Source organism: Myotis brandtii, unplaced genomic scaffold (assembly GCF_000412655.1).
Source record: "Myotis brandtii unplaced genomic scaffold, ASM41265v1 scaffold319, whole genome shotgun sequence".
In the NCBI taxonomy this organism is placed as follows: Eukaryota; Metazoa; Chordata; class Mammalia; order Chiroptera; family Vespertilionidae; genus Myotis; species Myotis brandtii.
The window spans coordinates 909637-927472 of NW_005362227.1; positions in this window are offsets into that span (position 1 = coordinate 909637).

The window sequence follows — 17836 nt, forward strand, 5'->3', positions numbered from 1 at the left end:
GGCCCAGAAATCAGGATTTTAAAAAGATTCCCAGGTGATTCTAATGTGCAGCCAAGGTTGAGAACCACTGCTTAGTAGGTGCTCTATATTCGTCCCTTTCCTCTTTCATCTCAGCACAGATGAAAGGGAAGTTTATGTCTTTTTTTTAAATTGGGATTTGTGGGCCTTGGTTGACCTTATTTCTGGGTTAAAAAAAATGATAAAATTTCCAGTGGAGTAAGAGGAAAACAATATGATTAGGCACCTGTAGGGGAAGAGAGAAATGTGCTCCCAGTGCTACATTTGTGCTGTTCTTGACCTGAGAACCCGATACTTCCCAGGGAAGCCTGGTGTCAGGTTCCCACTGAGAGCAGCACAGAGGGCGCACCTACCCTGCACTGCAGCTTCTTGTATCTATTCTTATTCCACCCCGATTTCATTTCATTCCAAGCTTTTCCGTAAGTTTCTACATCTGACCTCCCATTTGAGGGTGGATTTAAGAGTGTCTTTTAAGGACACGTGAAAATCATCAAGGTAAAATGAACATGAAGCTGGAGAGAAAGAAGACAAAAAAGGCAGGGATGCTAAAAGAGTTAGAAAATACAAAAATGTATGCCACAAAGGCCAATAAACATGCTGTAGGCGGATCACAAAGTTGGTGCTAGCAGAGTAAGAATGATTTTTTTAAAAAGTCTAGAAAATAAAATCAAGTTAATGCATCAGAAGAAGCAAAAGTATTCCTGAGTACAAAACAACTATTCCAATATCATCCATATACCTAGCTGGGGTTCTCTGGAGGGGAAGTGGTTTCTATGCATGCTTTCTTTCTCTGTACCACTCTATTAAGCAATTTATCCATGCTATATGCTCCTCAATTAATTTTATATTTTTAACCCCTTAAAAGAGATGAATACTTCTTTATACTGCTGCCTTCACCTGTGTTAGTTTGCTAGGGCTGCTGTAACCAAGTACAACAAACCAGGTGGCTCGGAACTGCAGAAGCTTATTGTCTCATGGTTCTGGAGCCCAGACGTCTGACACCAAGGTGTCGAGAGGGCCATGCTTCCCCTGAAGGTGCTTGCGAAGGGTCTGTTCCGGCCTCTGTTCCCACGGTTGGTAGTTCCTTGGCTTGTGGCAGCCTGACCCCAATCCTTCTTTATAGGGTATTCTCCCTGTGTACATGCCTGTGCCACAGTGTTCTCCATCTCATAAGGACAGCAGCGATACTGATGAAGGGACCCCTCTTCTCCAGTATGACCTCATCTTAATTTAACCAATTACATCTGCAACGACCCTATTTTCCAACAAGATCACATTCAGAGTCACGGGGGGTTGAGACTTCAATCTGTAATTGTGGGGTGGGGTGGGAGGGGCATAGTTCAACACATAATACTATCTACCACAGAACTTTGAATACAATAGAAACTTAGTAAACTCATGAGAGAGAGATTAAGAAGTGAAGGAGAAAATATGTGAACAAATATATGAAAGTATGAATGCTACCAGTTTCCCTTTCCTTCTTTTCCCCCATTATTTTGTCAATCCTCTGGCTTATCCTCTGAAAGTCAGATTTACTTTGCCAACACTAATGAACCTAATAAGCCAACTTTGCAAATACACAAATGAGCAGATACAAGTACTTAAAAACTTTACAAGGATGCTTTTCCCCTCAAATTTAACTGTATCTTTTAGTGGAATAAATGCCCGTCATTTTTTGTGCCAAACACTAATTTTAGAACTCTAGTTCTTACCTAAATATTAAAAGGGATTATAATTTTGGTTCTAGATTATACAAAACTTAATATAATACATTTAAAGATTCCTTCTTTTCAACATTGAAAAGTGTTAATAGCCAATCACTCTTAAAGCATTATTTCCATAAGAACACAGGTGTATCTGTGCGAAAATGACAATCTGAATGATGTGCAGAAGAGTGCTTAGCAGGCATAACCAAATTCAAGCAAAAGTCTGAGCAATTACTCATTGAATATAGAGCTCATCACATAGCCAGTTTAAATGCATTAAGTGAATTAAAACATCGAGTTACATAAGCATGTATTAGTCCACCGGTAATCATAAAACTCTGCTTTGCTTTATAAGCCATAATAATAAGTCAACTTATTAGGGCTTCAACTTTTGGGTTTTATTTATTCTACTTCTAAGCGCATTTTGTTTTTTAATGGTGAAACAGTTCTTACATTGAATTACACATTAGCAATGCTTATATCTTTGCTTGGAAAGAGTGGGTGATTCATCATCAGGACAGGTTTCTTACAAATGACTCATTTAACTCAGCAAGCCGTCTTAATCATAAAAGAAAATTCAATGACAATATCAGTGGTGGCTAAACACACACATACATACAACTTACATGTACTTTCTTGCCAAATTTTAAAATATTAAAGTAAGATGATTTTCTTTGTATACCATATACCAGTGATCGCAAATTCATTAGTCAACAGAGCCAAATATCAACAGTACAACGATTGAAATTTCTTTTGAGAGCCAAATTTTTTAAACTTAAACTATATAGGTGGGTACATTGTTATTAACTTAATTAGGGTACTCCTAAGGCTTAGGAAGAGCCACACACAAGGGGCCAAAGAGCCGCATGTGGCTCGTGAGCTGCAGTTTGCTGGCCACTGCCATATACTGTGAAGAAAACAATTAGTCATGAGAAATTTAGTAGTAGCAAATAATTGTATTCTTACTTATTGGACTGAATTTTGTGAGCCAATAATGAAAAAAAAAAACCCAGCAATAATATATGACTTTTTAAAATTGAGATGATGACTGTGCTTTTCAAATGACAATCTAGTTTTCAATCTATTTTGCTTTTTAAATCTTACCTGACTTTCACAGAAACAATGTCATCATATTTATACCCTTTCCTCTTTATTCACCAGGACTGAATCCTGAACTTTATCCATCCACTCAACAGATAAAGACCCGATGACTGTCAGCTGAACCTCAGTGGAACTGTCCTAGCATCTGGGGAAACAAAGGTAAGAAAAGACAGCCTGCAAACCAAAGCCATAATCAGACACTATTGCATACTCACAAAATTGGGGGGAAATGGACAAATATAAAAATACTAAGTTTTACCCTGGCCAGGTAGCTAAGTTGGTTAGAGCATCATCCCAATGCACCAAGGTTGCAGGTTTGATTCTCAGTCAGGGCACATCCAACCAATGAATGCATCAATAAGTGGCACAATAAACGGATGTTCCCCCCAGTGTGTGGTGAAATGGACTCAGGGAGTTGGTTGCTATGCAAACTTGTATGACAAAGTAAATAATTTTTCTCTGCAGTGTGTTCATGCATAAAATTAAGAAAATAATAGTGCCTTACTGGTATTTTGTTAAGATTAAATAAGGTAATATACGTAAAGTGCTTACAGTAGTGTTTAGAACATATAATCTTCCTGGTTTGCTGATTTTATTACATTTTGGATAGCTTCCCTTGCTAATTCTCCAAATGTATCTACCTTTCTTCTTCTGCAGTGTCTAATCTACTACTAAATTCTTCCAATATATGTTTCATCCCAGACATTGTAGTTTTCATCTCTGGAAGTTCAGCGTTTGGTCTTTTTCATATCTTTCATGTTTCTACTTAGTATAATTAATATTTTCTCTACTTTTGAACATATGTAACATTGTATAAACTAAAACTGTGTTAGTGCCCATGTCTCTTAATGCTACAATATGTGACATTTCTGGGTTTGTTTACATTAATTAATCTTTCTCCTCATGATGGGTTGTATTTTCCTATTTTGTTTCATGCCTGCTAATATTTGATTGACTTTTAACTTACTGGGTCTGGAAATTCTGTATTCCTATAAATATTCTTAAGCGGTTTCCTAGGGATACTGTTACGCTGCATAGGAACAGTTTCATTCTTTCTAGGCTTGTTTTTAAGTTTTGTTAAGTGGAACCAGAGCAGTCTTTGGTCTAGGGATAATTTTACTATTTTACGTGGAGTACTCTGAATGGTACTCTGCGCGATGTACATTGAATTTCAAACTTGTACGCTATGGCCAGTGGGAATGCAGGCTACTGTACGTGAGCTTATGGGGATGATTCCTCTGCTCCTTTCAGGCAGGCCTTTCCTGGAGGTAATTTCCTCACATGCAAATGCTAATCAGTGCTCAGCCGCAGACCCTGGGGAGACTTTCTGATCTGTGAAACTCATGTTCTCTCTGGTTTTTCTCTTATTCTCCATGAGACACTGTCCTCTGCCATGTGAATTCCAACTACCTTGGCCTTCCTGGACTCAGTTTCTTCAGTTTAGGAAGACTGCCCATATCCGGAAATGGATGCCTCAGACATTGCTTTCCAATTTTTTAGCTGTTTCAAGGGGAAGGTAAATCTGGTCACTGTCCACACTCTTGGCGAGCAGCAAAAGTCATGTAAGCTTTTATTAATAAAGACACATTTCTCAGAGTCTTACCTACCCCTTAGCTTGTTACATGGCACAAACTGAGGGAATGAGGGAGTGTATTTAATAGCAACTCAGTTCACTTCAGATGGGAAAACAGGCACCATTGCTTTCAACATCTTTCAGCCTCTTGTCCCGCGGAATTCCACTGGCCCTTCACTCGCCGAGCCCCAGTGCTGTTCTAATTAAACACTTCTCACTTGCCCTCATCCCTTCTCCCTTCTCCTGACTCTTCTCTTTCCATTTACCTCTGTAGACTGATAAAAATAACGACCCTCTCCTACATTGTTTTGCATGATGATTCAGACCAATTTCTTTGCAGATTTTGTTTTATTAGCATTACTCAGGTTCTTTAGACTTTACTTTTCTAAATAGCATGAGTAGTTCAGATGTCAGGATAGTAAATATAGTGGTTAGTACCCAGGTTAGGGACTCACACTGCTGGGTTTCAACTCTGACCTATTCTGCCACTTGGGCCCTAAATGACTTTAATCAGGACACTTCTTGGTGCATCATCTTTACCAACTGAAAGCAAAGATAATCATACACCATATGCCACAGAGTTATTTTGAAAATGACACAAGATAATATACTTTAAATGCATTTTTACAATGCTGGTGCGTAGAAACTGTTCAATAAGTGTGAGCCATATATATTACAAGAAATTTGAACAAAAATAATAACCTTCAAGTTGCTACTTACTAAGTCACTTTTGCAGGTTAGGAAAATGAAGCTCAAAAAGGTTAAGTGATGTTGCTGGGACTTAACAATTAGTAAGTAGCAAAGCCTGAATGTGACCTCATCTCTTCTTGGATGCTCAGAAATGCTATGCCTGTCACTAACCTTCATTGTGACCTCCAGTATTCTTGTAACAATTCTAATTAGAAATAACATCATTTTTAATGAAATCAATGTAAATGAGGCCATCATGTCATATGGTATTAGTAAGGGACCTGTTTTTGTCACCCGTATAGGTTTGAGGCCCATTAAGGTTTCTAGAAGCCTGGAAAACTTTACAATGACATACAACTTCATATTCATTACAATGGATATATTTTAAAGCACTGACAATACCAATGGTTGACAAAGATATGGAGCAATTGGAATACTCATACATTGCTAGTGGAATATAATTTACTACAACTCTTCTGAACAGAAGTTTGACATTTATTTATCAAATTAAATACATATTTACCATATGACACAATTCTACTCCTACATAGTTATCCAAAAGAAATGAAAACTTACGTCCACAAAACAACTTATACACAAATGTCCGTATCAGCTTTATTCATAATAGCCAGATACAAAAAGAGCTCAAATGTCCATCAATGTGTGGATGGTTAAACAAATTGTGATATACTTATGCAATGAGACACACCTATTTATACATGCATTACTGTGGATGAATTTCAAAATAAATATGCTTACTGAAAGAAACCCGAGACAAGAGTGTACATACTGTGCGATTTCATTTCAATGCATCTTTAAAACAGACAAAATGAAATACTATAGTGACAGAGCCAAGATTGGTGCTGGCCCTGATAGAAGTGGGGAATTGAGTGAAAAGGGACACAAGAAAACTTTCTACATCTGTATTTGGTAATAATTAAATGGGCATATACTCTTGTCAAAACTTATCAAAGTATGCACTTAAGATGTATTGGTTTTATTAATGTAAATTATACCTCAATAAATTTTTTAAAATATATTTTATTGATTTTTTACAGAGAGGAAGTGAGAGGGATAGAGAGTTAGGAACATCGACGAGAGAGAAACCTCAATCAGTTGCCTCCTGCACGCCCCCTACTGGGGATGTTCCCACAACCAAGGTACATGCCCTTGACCGGAATCGAACCTGGGATACTTCAGTCCGCAGGCTGACGCTCTATCCACTGAGCCAAACCAGTTAGGACCCTCAATAAAATTTTAAAATATTTTTAAAAAAACCCATTTAGCAAAATTTCTACAAAAATGACCTACATTCTTAGTGGATATACCATTTAAACATTTTTCATTGAGAATCACTTAAAAGGCTCTGTTCCCTCGGGATCTTTAAAATTTCCATTTTTCTTTGCCTACAGTCCTCTTGTCCAAAATAACAGCAAGATTCACACAGCCACGTTTTTGAGATCTATGTTGAAAGTCATCTTATGAAAGACACCTTCCACAGCACCCTGTGTAACATACACCTACTGACTCCCTCCTCTCATTGTCCCATCCCCTTATCTTGGTTGATTGTTCTTCATATCACTAAATGTGTGTTTGTTTATTTGTTTATTGTCAGTGTTCGCCCATGCTCAAAAAGGCCGGGTCTTTGATTCTATATCCTCAGTGCCCAAACATGTAGATGCTCACTGATATTTGCTGACCAATAGTTAGCAAGAAGAATGCAACAGTAAATTGTCAGCAAAGAAAGTTGTTGCTGCTGCTGCAGGTCTGGCTGGAGTTAAAGTTGGAAACAATGGGATTAAAATTATAGGCGAATAGCACAATGGTTTTCAACCCTGGCAGGAAATTACTAGTGCCTAGAGAGCTTTTAAGTAAAACACTGCTAATATCCAGGGCCTGCCACCATAGAGTCTAATTTTCTTGGCCTGGAGTTGGGGCCAGATATTAATTCTAAAAGTTCCCCAGGTGATGCAGCCAGGGAAGAGAACCACTGCTGTAGAAGAAGAGTTCACCCCCCATTCTTTGACTTTTGCTGAGGCATCTCTTCAATATCCCCAACAGGCCAAAACCTAGGGCCACTTTACTGGCTTCAAAATCAACTCTCCCAGGCAAGGAGCAGGGAAGACTTGTGATTATATGCATTTCTATTAGCAGCACATGTCTGTATGTGTCAGCATGTGTGTTTCTGGGAGTGTATTAGTGTGTGTATGTGAGTGTGTGTGTGTGTGAGAGAGAGAGAGAGAGAGAGAGAGAGAGAGAGAGAGAGAGAGGACACATCCTAAGCATTTGAAACATGTTTTTGGACTTGTTTAGAGAGGCGCACACCATTGCATAATTTAATAATGTATCTAAGTGCCATTTGTTTGATGTGCCATGGTCGCATGGTTTTTAGTGGTGTAGGAAATAGCTTCTTAGCCAGTAGCCCCTTCTTTTTCAGGTGGAACTCTAAGGTCCAGTGCCAGCCATGGGGTGGCGGTTGCATCAGGTCCAGACTGCAGGTTGCAGAGTGTGCAAGAATATCTCTGAGATAACCTCCTGCTCGAGAAGTGATCAAATACTCGAAAACAAATTTCAATCTGAGCTGGGCTGAGGAGTGAAAAACTGGGCTTCAAGTGGTGAGATAAGTTACTGAGGGATAGTCAATAAGATCGACAATATGGGTTTGAGAAGGAAGATGGCAAACTGAAACTAGAAATACCCTGAGTGCTATGATGTGAGCGACATCACATCTGCAGTTTCATTGGGTTATGTGTTATACTCTACTCATCTGATTTAGACAGACAGCTGTGAAAATAAAATATAGCAGTGAATGGAGGAACACTACACCAAAAATCATCACTTAATTATTTTGTCTACATAGTATACATACGTTGGGAAATATAATTTTATTTCACTAAAACTATTGAGCCTGAATTTATTCTTTGGATTTTATTATTAAGAATCAGTCTATATCATTGGACATTTTAAAAAAAGATTACTACCCTGGCTTGTGTGGCTCAGTGAGTCAGGCTTTATCCCTGCACCCACAGGTTGTTGATTCAATTCCCGATCAGGACACATGCCTGGGTTGTAGCTTCCATCCCCTGTAGAGGGCGTGCAGGAGGCAGCCAATTCATGTTCTGCTCTCACATTGATGTTTCTCTCTTTCTCTCTCTCCCTCTCTCTTCATCTCATTCTGCAAATCCATAAAAAAAAAAAAAACAAGTATTACTAAAATGAACTAAAATTCCCTCACTTTTTGTTACGTCAAAATAATTTAATATTAAGTAGGCAGTTGACTGCAGGTTAAGAATAACCTTTTAATATTGTTACATAGAAGAAAAATTCATGTTTTCAAAGCATGTGTATAAGGGGATAGTTTTTCACAGTTCCAAATACATACTTCTGGAAATAGGAATATGTCTTTATAGCAGGGGAAAAAAAGCAATGCATGTATTAGGGAATATTTGTTACATTTAAAGGCAAGTAATATACAAAGTATTCATAGAATATAAGCAAGATTTACATCAAATACTAGAAGGGGAAAACCGGAAGCTATAGTCATAGACTGTATGAAAATAAGAAAATAAAATTTGAAAAACAAATTTTTGATCATAGTAAAATAACCAAATTTACTAGTTTAATTACATCTAGCTTTCTGTAGTTTTCAAAAAATGTTTAAAAATATAGTCATATATGCAAATAGTGCTAAGAAATTGAAGAATTCTTCAAACAAAATGAAAAATTACATCCTTAGTGAAGCTTTCAGTGAACTACTAAAGTTACCACTAAATGCTCTTCAACCCCCATATCAATCAGGGTCCAATCAGGAGACAGAAATGGCACAGTAATTGGAACTGGTAAATTTTAATACAAAGAAATACAGGGAATTAGCTATTTCGGGGGCTAAAAAGAAAATTCTAAACAATACACATGAGGTGAGAAAGAGTACCTAAAATAAAACAGTCTTGGGAAGGGGGCCCCTCCCAAAGGCTGGAATTTAGTTGTTGAACAGAGTGTGGTGGAAACAAACTGAGGTTAGAAAAACTCATTGCATTTCCCACAGCCATGGTTAGTCTGTGGCCAGGGATCTGAGGCTGGTCAGTGGAGAACTTCCTAATGATGTCAATGAAATTCACTGGGAAGTCGGTGGGTGCTGGGAGCAGTTAAACTCCCTGGGAAGCTGGTTGGACTCCTGCAGAAGCTGCTACAGGGGTAGGAGGGAATGAGAGATGCTGCTCAGCTCATCAGAAAGCTGTGTGGGCACCTGGAGAGCCCCTGTGTGTCACTTTGGGGAGCTGGGGGTTGGGCCCTGAAGAACTCAGGAGAGGGTCCCATGTGGAATGCTGGCCAGGAAGCAGATGCAGTACTGAGGGACCTGCAGGAAAGCTGCCCCCCGCGGTGCCCTGCATGCCAGGCTAGCGCCACAGCAGCCTGTGGGAAGAGGAGCACAGCAGAAAGAGTAAGAGAATCCCCTTCCTCCTGCAGTGTCCCTCCTGGATCCTCAACTGGCAAAGCGTCGCCTTGGGCCAGCTGTCCAGGGAGAACTGCCAGTAGCACAAGCGGGGCCTTTTGGAGCTGAGAGGCAATAAACTGATAACTGGCACCCCCTCCCAACTTCTAACACTATTCATGTCAAACGGCCAAAACTCTAGAGTTCTGTATTTTTAATAACTGATTATTGTGTTTTAAGGTCTTTCATGGCTTAACTTTATTACAAAATGATCTATATCTAGCAATTTACTTCTCTTTCAAAATCAGTTTCTAATAAATTAGAAAGCCCAGAACATCAGTAGCCTTCCAAAGACATCAGTGGCAATGACCTATCTATGGTTAATATTTCTTAGATAGTTTGAAGATAAAACTTAATATATACTTAGTAATCCCATTATTACATAAATACCAGTGCATTATTAAGTGGTATAATTAATAACAGTAATACATTTTTCTCATCTACCAAAGCTACTTCTAATATATAACTAAGTTGTATAGAATTAGTTCATTTTTATTTTTAACAAATCCCATGTGAACTTCAAAATATATAATTCATTAAAAAGAAGCCCTGGCCAGTTTTGCTTAATGGTTAGAACACCGGCCCATAGACCGAAGGGTCATGGTTTCAATTTCCAACCAAGGGCATGTCCTTAGTTGCAGGTTCAATCCCCAGCCCCTTCAGGGCATGAGCAATCAATGTGTCTCTCTCACGTGGATATTCCTTTCTCCTCTCTCCTCCTACCCTCTCCCTCCCACTCTCTCTGAAAATCAATGGAAAAAAATATCCTCACTCCTTCGTGAGGTTTTAAAAAAATCAGCTTGATTTCCCATCCAAAACATTTGAAGAAATATCCTTAAAGCAAAAGACAAGTTTAATGCTGTTTTTAAAGTATCATTGAAAGAAATAATATTTAAAGAAAAAAATAAGCTGCTTTTCTAAGTATTTTTTGTTATAAAATTTTAGTTGTGATTCTGTTTGTTTGGAATATTCAACGACTGAAGAGAGAAATGTTTTCTAAAAGTCTCTGGCACTATTTAAGCATGAATAGCTAGCTATACAGAAATATAGGCCTTCCACAACTCTGCCATAGCAAGACAACTGAAAGCAAACAACCTCCAGGTCACAATAAAGAGCCAACCTTTCTCATGTAGTCTTTCTATTGAACTCAATTTACCATCTTATCACTCATCAAATGCATCTAAACAAATGAACCCCCTGACACCATTTGTTTCACAATTGGCCCACTTGATAAAAGAGAATTATTTCCTTGCTCAGTATTTGAAAGGATAATGGAATCTATAATGGCCCAAAGTACTGTACTCTGTCTTATTTATAGAGAAATTCCAACATGAACATGTTTATAAATGTACTGTAAAACATATAGATTATTTGTTTGTACTTAATATAACTACTCACTATTTTTTCAGGTTGTTTGGCTCTACGTGGTATGAGTACAAAAGAGTCAAAGAAAACAGTGAGTGCTGAATCTACAACAATAAAATTTTAGATATTTATAGAGCCCTCACAAAAGGCAAAGTGCATTCAAATAGACTATCTCATTCATACTATAACTGGAGTAACCTCAGGATTCAGGTCCCTACTCTTGGTACAAAACCTAATACTAGATTAAAAAAGCAGGAGAAAGGAGAGATCCCCACTGCTCAGAGCACCGGGGAGGCAACGAGCCTCTATAGAACATCAGCCTTCAGAAGGGAACACAGCCCCAGGTGCCTGTGAGCTGCTTCAATGCAGTGTCAGCAATGTTGTGCAGTGTACAAGCTAGAGCCAGGGGTGGGCAAACTTTTTGACTCGAGGGCCACAATGGGTTCTTAAACTGGACCGGAGGGCCGGAACAAAAGCATGGATGGAGTGTTTGTGTGAACTAATATAAATTCAAAGTAAACATCATTACATAAAAGGGTACGGTCTTTTTTTTTTTTTTTAGTTTTATTCATTTCAAACAGGCTGGATCCGGCCCGCGGGCTGTAGTTTGCCCATGGCTGATAGACCCACCAATAAAGGTCATTTCATAGAGGTCAGGCCAGTGATTTTTTTTTCTTTCATTGGTTGTGCCAAACTTCTGTAAGCTGCTTGCTTTTACAAATAGGATATGACATCCAACCCCCTGAATCTGCCCAGCTATCTTAAGGGACTACTTGTCTCAGATCAGAGAAACATTTGTTAGCATCTTTGCTGAGAACTATTTTCTCTCAAACACACTATAAACATCTCTGACAGTACTTCTACTGGGAAGTTCACTTGCTAAAGGAATATTAATGTTGATCCAGTATGGGTGAACCTTGGTTGGAATTCTGAGTCCCTCTGAGATATTTATTCTCCTCTTACAAAGCCCAAGGTACTCATTGACCATTAGTGATGTTGTCTTCTAGATGCCAAAAGAAAGCAAGTTCTAGGGAATGCTCAAATTACAACCAATCACAATTAATTAACTGAATTTCTGTGAAGCAGTGTAGCCTCAATGATATGGCAATTATGATATTCTAGGACAGAGCTAACTGATGGAAAGATTCTCTTCAAACCCAGTGAAAGCTATCATTTCACTTACCTGATCCCATTAACAATGTGGAAAGATTGGAAGTCATAGTCAAGACCAATCACCCCAAACTTTCTGAAAACCCTGACATTCTCACATTGATTATATGACCATCTGAATAAGGTAGAAATGCAAACTATTCTTGTCTATTTAAGGGTTAGTTTATTAATTAACTAGGTCCTGTAAGCCTCATCCATCTCTCTTTGATAATTGTATTTTTAAAAATGCTCCCTGAATGAAAACTTTAATTGCAATTAGAACTCTACCAAAACTTTCATATCTACTTTATCATTAAATCCCTGTACCAACCTCAGTTACACAAACAACAAGTAAGGCATAAAAAAGGGTGACAATGTTAGTGACAGGTAAATCTGGAAAAATGATTCTAATATTGATGAAGGCTATTACTTTTTTTCTCCCCAGTATATATCCTTTCCATCCATACTACTGCTCTTATTCTCTCTTCATGGACCCTCCCTAGGTGTCATTAATAGTCTTCTTCTCAGAGAACTAAATTAGCCATGCAGTGGTTAATTTTAAGTTTAGTCAATGGCAAACATTTTAATCTTTCAAAAAGTCATTTACATTATAGGACTTCAGTTCATTTATTGAAGAGTTTGTTTTTACTCCATTTTGTGCTCTTGCCTCCTTTGTCAAATATTAATTGACCATAAAGGTGTGGGTTGATTTCTGGGCTCTCTGTTTTGTTCCATTGGTCTATATGCCTGTTCTTATGCCAGAAACAGGTTGTTTTGATTACTATGGTCTACTACAAGCATGTCAAACTCAAAGGCTAACACGGGCCAAATAAACCAGGTTTAAGTTTCTGTGGGCCATAAAAAACAAGAAGCTTCAATTTTCATAGAAATGTAGGTTTATTTTGATAGAGACATGATGAATACAAAGGGCTGACATAAATGTGTAATCATTAACATAAAATAATTCATTTTAATAAAAATTAATATTTTTTCTTGAACATTAACTTACCAGACACTGAATAACTGCACAAATTAAGAAGCATAATGCAAATAAACCTATTTTTCTTGATCTCCGGAAGCAAAATATTTCCTATTGTGCACACCAAACAAGTCAGTCCAAGACTAATGACGTGGCCATCGGCTGCTAAAATATTCGCTGCTAGTATTAGTGGAGAGAAATGGTGCGCCTGTGCATAAGGCGCGTAAGGGAAATGAATGCAACACGATTATAGTAATCAGTCATTACGTTGTAGTTTGTTATTAATAATTATGTATGACAGGATATTATAAAAATTAAGTTATGAAATTTTTATTAAAACGTTTCTTGCATACCGTTATATTGGCTGGGCCTCAAAAATATTTGTTGTGAGCCACTTGCGGCCACCAGGCCCCGAGTTTGACATGTTTGGTCTAGTAGTATAGTTCAATATCTGGTATTGTGAGACCTCCAACTTTGTTCTTCTCAAGATTGCTGCAGCTATTCAGGGTCTTTTGGTTCCATATACATTTTAAAAATATTTTTTCTGGATCTTTAAAATATGCCATTGGTATTTTAGCAGGAATTGCGTTGAATCTATGGATTGCTTTGGGAAGTTAATGATGTTAATTTTTCCAGTTTATGAACATGGTATATGCTTCCACTTCTTTGTATCCTCCTTAATTTATTTCTTCAATGTCCCGTAGTGTTCTGAGTACAGATCTTTTGCCTCCTTGGTTAAATTTATTCTCTGGTACCTAATTTTTGTTGCAATAGTAAATGGGGCTGTTTTCTGAGTTTCTCTTTCTGATAGTTCATTATCCTATATAATAAAAGAGAAACATGCAAATTAACCATCCCTCCACTATGCTCAAGCCACACCCATAAGCCATGCCCACCAGCCAATCAGGAGCAAGTATGCAAATTAACCCAACTAACATGGCAGCGGCCACGGAGCTAGAGCGAGCTGGAGGCTTGGGTTGCCCCCGGCAATGGAGGAAGCCAAGCTTCCCACTTGCCCTGGCAGGCCCTCCGCTCCACTCAAGGATACAAAGTTTCAATTATAGAAGATAAATAAATCCCAGGGAGAAAAAAGAAAAAAGAAAAGAAGAAGAGGCTGGGAGCTAGGGTCGCTGGGGGCTTGGCCAGCCTGAAAATGGCCATCAGCCCCTCACCCAGACTGGCCAGGCACCCCAGTGGGACCCCCCCACCCAGAAGGGGCTGTGGGAAGCCTGAAAACAGCCCTCAGCCCCTCACCCAGGCTGGCCACACCCCCATGGGGTGAGGGTCCCCACTAGGGAGCTTGGCCAGCCTGCAAACAGCCATCAGCCCCTCACCCAGGCTGACCAGGCACCCCTGTGGGAATCCCACCCTGATCCGGGACACCCTTCAGGGCAAACCAGCCAGCCCCCACCCATGCACCAGGCCTTTATCCTATATAATAAAAGGGTAATATGCAAATTGACCCTAACAGCAGAACTACTGGGAATGACTGGTCACTATGACACACACTGACCACCAGGGGGCAGACGCTCAGTGCAGAAGCTGCCCCCTGATGATCAGTGTGCTCCCACAGGGGGAGCTCCGCTCAGCCACAAGCCAGGCTGATGTCTGCCAGCACAGTGGTGGTGGCGGGAGCCTCTCCTGCCACCTCAGCAGCGCTAAGGATGTCCGACTGTAGTTTAGGCCTGCTCCCCACTGGCAAGTGGACATCCCCCGAGGGCTCCTGGGCTGCCAGAGGGATGTCTGACTGCCAGCTTAGGCCCAATCCCCCGGGGAGCGGGCCTAAGCCAGCAGGTGGACATCCCCTGAGGGGTCGCACACTCCGAAAGGACACGGGCCGAGCTGAGGGACACCCCTGAGTGCAAAAATTTTTGTGCACCGGGCCTCTAGTTAGTGTATAAAAATGCTATCAATTTCTGGATGTTGATTTTGTATCCTGCAACTTTGCCAAATTCATTTATTGGATCTAGTAATTTTTTGGTAGTATCTCTATGGTTTTCTATATACAATATTCAGTGCAATTTTTGGTGTTGGTTGTTCCATGTGATATATCAAGATACTTCTTGTGTACTACTTCAGAACCTCCCAGCCCCACCTTTTATTCCAGCCATGGGAGAAGTTGCAAGCTTTGATCATATGCAACCTCAAAGTTCCTTTCTTCAACTCTGCACCAAACATTTCTCATTTTCCATCCTGAGGCTCTAGAATGCTTCATTGTTGGACACCCACTTAAACCCTCTTAGCACTTATACATGTGAAAGAACATTTTGTATAAGAGAAGTGGAAATCTGAAATAAGAATATAAATCATCCTGGGAAGTGGCCAGTTGTCTGCTCATCTGAGCAGGTGCTTGAAAGGAGATAATTGGGAGACCAGAGATAAGGAAGTCTGGGTAGAGAAATACAGATGGACAAATAGGACATTGCAAAACATGTGAAGATTTCTGTACATAAATGGAAAGCAGCCATCATAGAAGAGTCACTAAACAACCCAATAGACAAAATGATTAGTCTGCTGTCATGATAAGCACCCAGAACTGGCATAATCGATAAATGGAGTATCCTCGGTGGCAGATGTGCATGGGCCCAACAGCAGGAACTGCAATGTACCAAGGTCTATCTAATGCTGCTGCTCTAAGTGTCCAACCTGTCAACAACAGAAACTCTCATTGAGCCTTTGGTGTAATGGTGTAGGGCTAATTAATCTTCATAGAGATAAATACCTAGTCTAGACATGTGCTTGCCTTTTCTGTCCTCAGAGACTTAGCCAACACCACTGTCTGTGGGCTTATTGAATGCCTGATCCACAGATATGTTATCCTAACAATACAGCACCCAATGAGGGGTGTGCTTCACAGAAAAGAACGAATGGGAGTGAGCATATTACCATGGGATCAAGTTATTGTATCACATACTGCATCAGCTAGAAGAAGCTAGCCACGTAGAGCACCTTAATGCCCTTTTAACTCCACAGCTGAAGTGCCAGTTCAAAAGCACATTCTGAAAGGAAGGCATGCCATACTTTAGGATATGAGATATGCATTAAATCAGAAATGCATTTGTGATTTCCTCAATACAAAGAAATCATGGATCCAGAAACAAAATGATAGAAGCGGGAGTGGACCGTTGTTTTCAAAGACCCACTTTGGAACTTAATATTTACCATTCCCACAACTCTGGACACTGCAGGATTAGAGCTCCTGGTGTCCAAAGAAGGTGCAATTTTGCCAGGGTAGACAATGAAAGTCCCATCAAACTATAAGCTATGGTGGCCACCAGGATACTTAATGTGCTTTGTACCTAGGAGCCAACATACAAGATAAGTTATCTTCTTTTGAGGAGTGTTTTGCCCTAATCATTAAGAGGGCACAGTACTGTTTACATACAATGGAGGAAGGAAGGAATACAAGTGATCCAGTTGGATGCCTCTCAATGTCCACCTGTTCCACTATAACTGTGAATGCAGCAACTCTGACGTGAAAAGAGTATGAAGTTGTTTTTATGAAGTCCCTGAAACTCCCCTTACCCATTAATATAGTAAATCAGAAACAATAATACAGCCAAAAGGGAAGTGTAGGGATTAATGACATCATCAAAAGATTTAGGGGTAGCAATGCCTATTATATTCTTAATTAATAGATTTGGTGGGCCCTACAAAAGCTGCATGGATAATGGCAGAGGATGTTGAGCTCTATAAATTTTCCCAGTGATAGCCTCAAATACAACTGCCATGCCTAATGAGGTATCTTCACTGATCGGAATAATGAAGCGCATGGTACTAGGTGCCATGTATCTGGTCAATGTATTTTTCTAAATATTTATCAGTAATGAGGATCAAACCCAGCTCTTCATTATTGCATAGAAAAACATTCCCCTTTGCTCCATTATCATATTCATTCTTCTGCTGTGTCATAATATAGTCCTTAATTATCTTGACATTACACAGAATATCATGCTGTTCCTAAATTGAAAGCATCATGCTAACAGTACTTGTTGAACAGATATGGAATCACTCTAGATGCCCTAATAAGACATATGCATACCAGTGGGTAGAAGATAAATTTCAAATACACTCAGGGGCTACCATATTGGCAAAATACTATAATCTGGAGCATACAAGGATACAAAGTGTTGTAATCTGTACAACCCGGCCACTAAGAAAAAGGCACTTGGTAGGTCCCCTTGAATTTTGAAAGCCACACATACCACACTCTGGAATAGTGCCCTATCCATTTTTAGGTGGAACAGCACTGCTGGTTTTGACTGGGGCCTAGAGAAGGGGAGGCCCTGCAGCAGTTTCAGTCTGTGCTGCCTGCTGTTTTGACATTTGGGCAATGTAGCCAGCAGGTTTGATTGTGATAAAAGCAGTCATGGTAGATGGGTTACTGTGGAGTTTCTGACAAGCCTGAATAGGAAAATTTTATAACATACCCTTAGGATTTTGGAGGAAGGCCATGCTTTCTCTTCTAAAGAACATTTCACTGTTTTTTTAAAAAAACTGTTCTTGTTATGCTATTAATCTCTATAAAGATAGAGTTTCTGGTAACGAAACATGTGATCACGTGACAACAACAACAAAAAAACCCCCTTAGAACTGGGTATTCTTATATCATACCATATGATTTCAAGTCATAGCAGTAGGTGGGCTCAGCAGCAATTCCTTGTACAGCGGAAACTGTACACTTAGAATTAGGTCCAAGTAAATATAAAAATTATGAATAAACCACCTGAAGAAGTAGCCCAGATTTCCATGTCACCCATCCC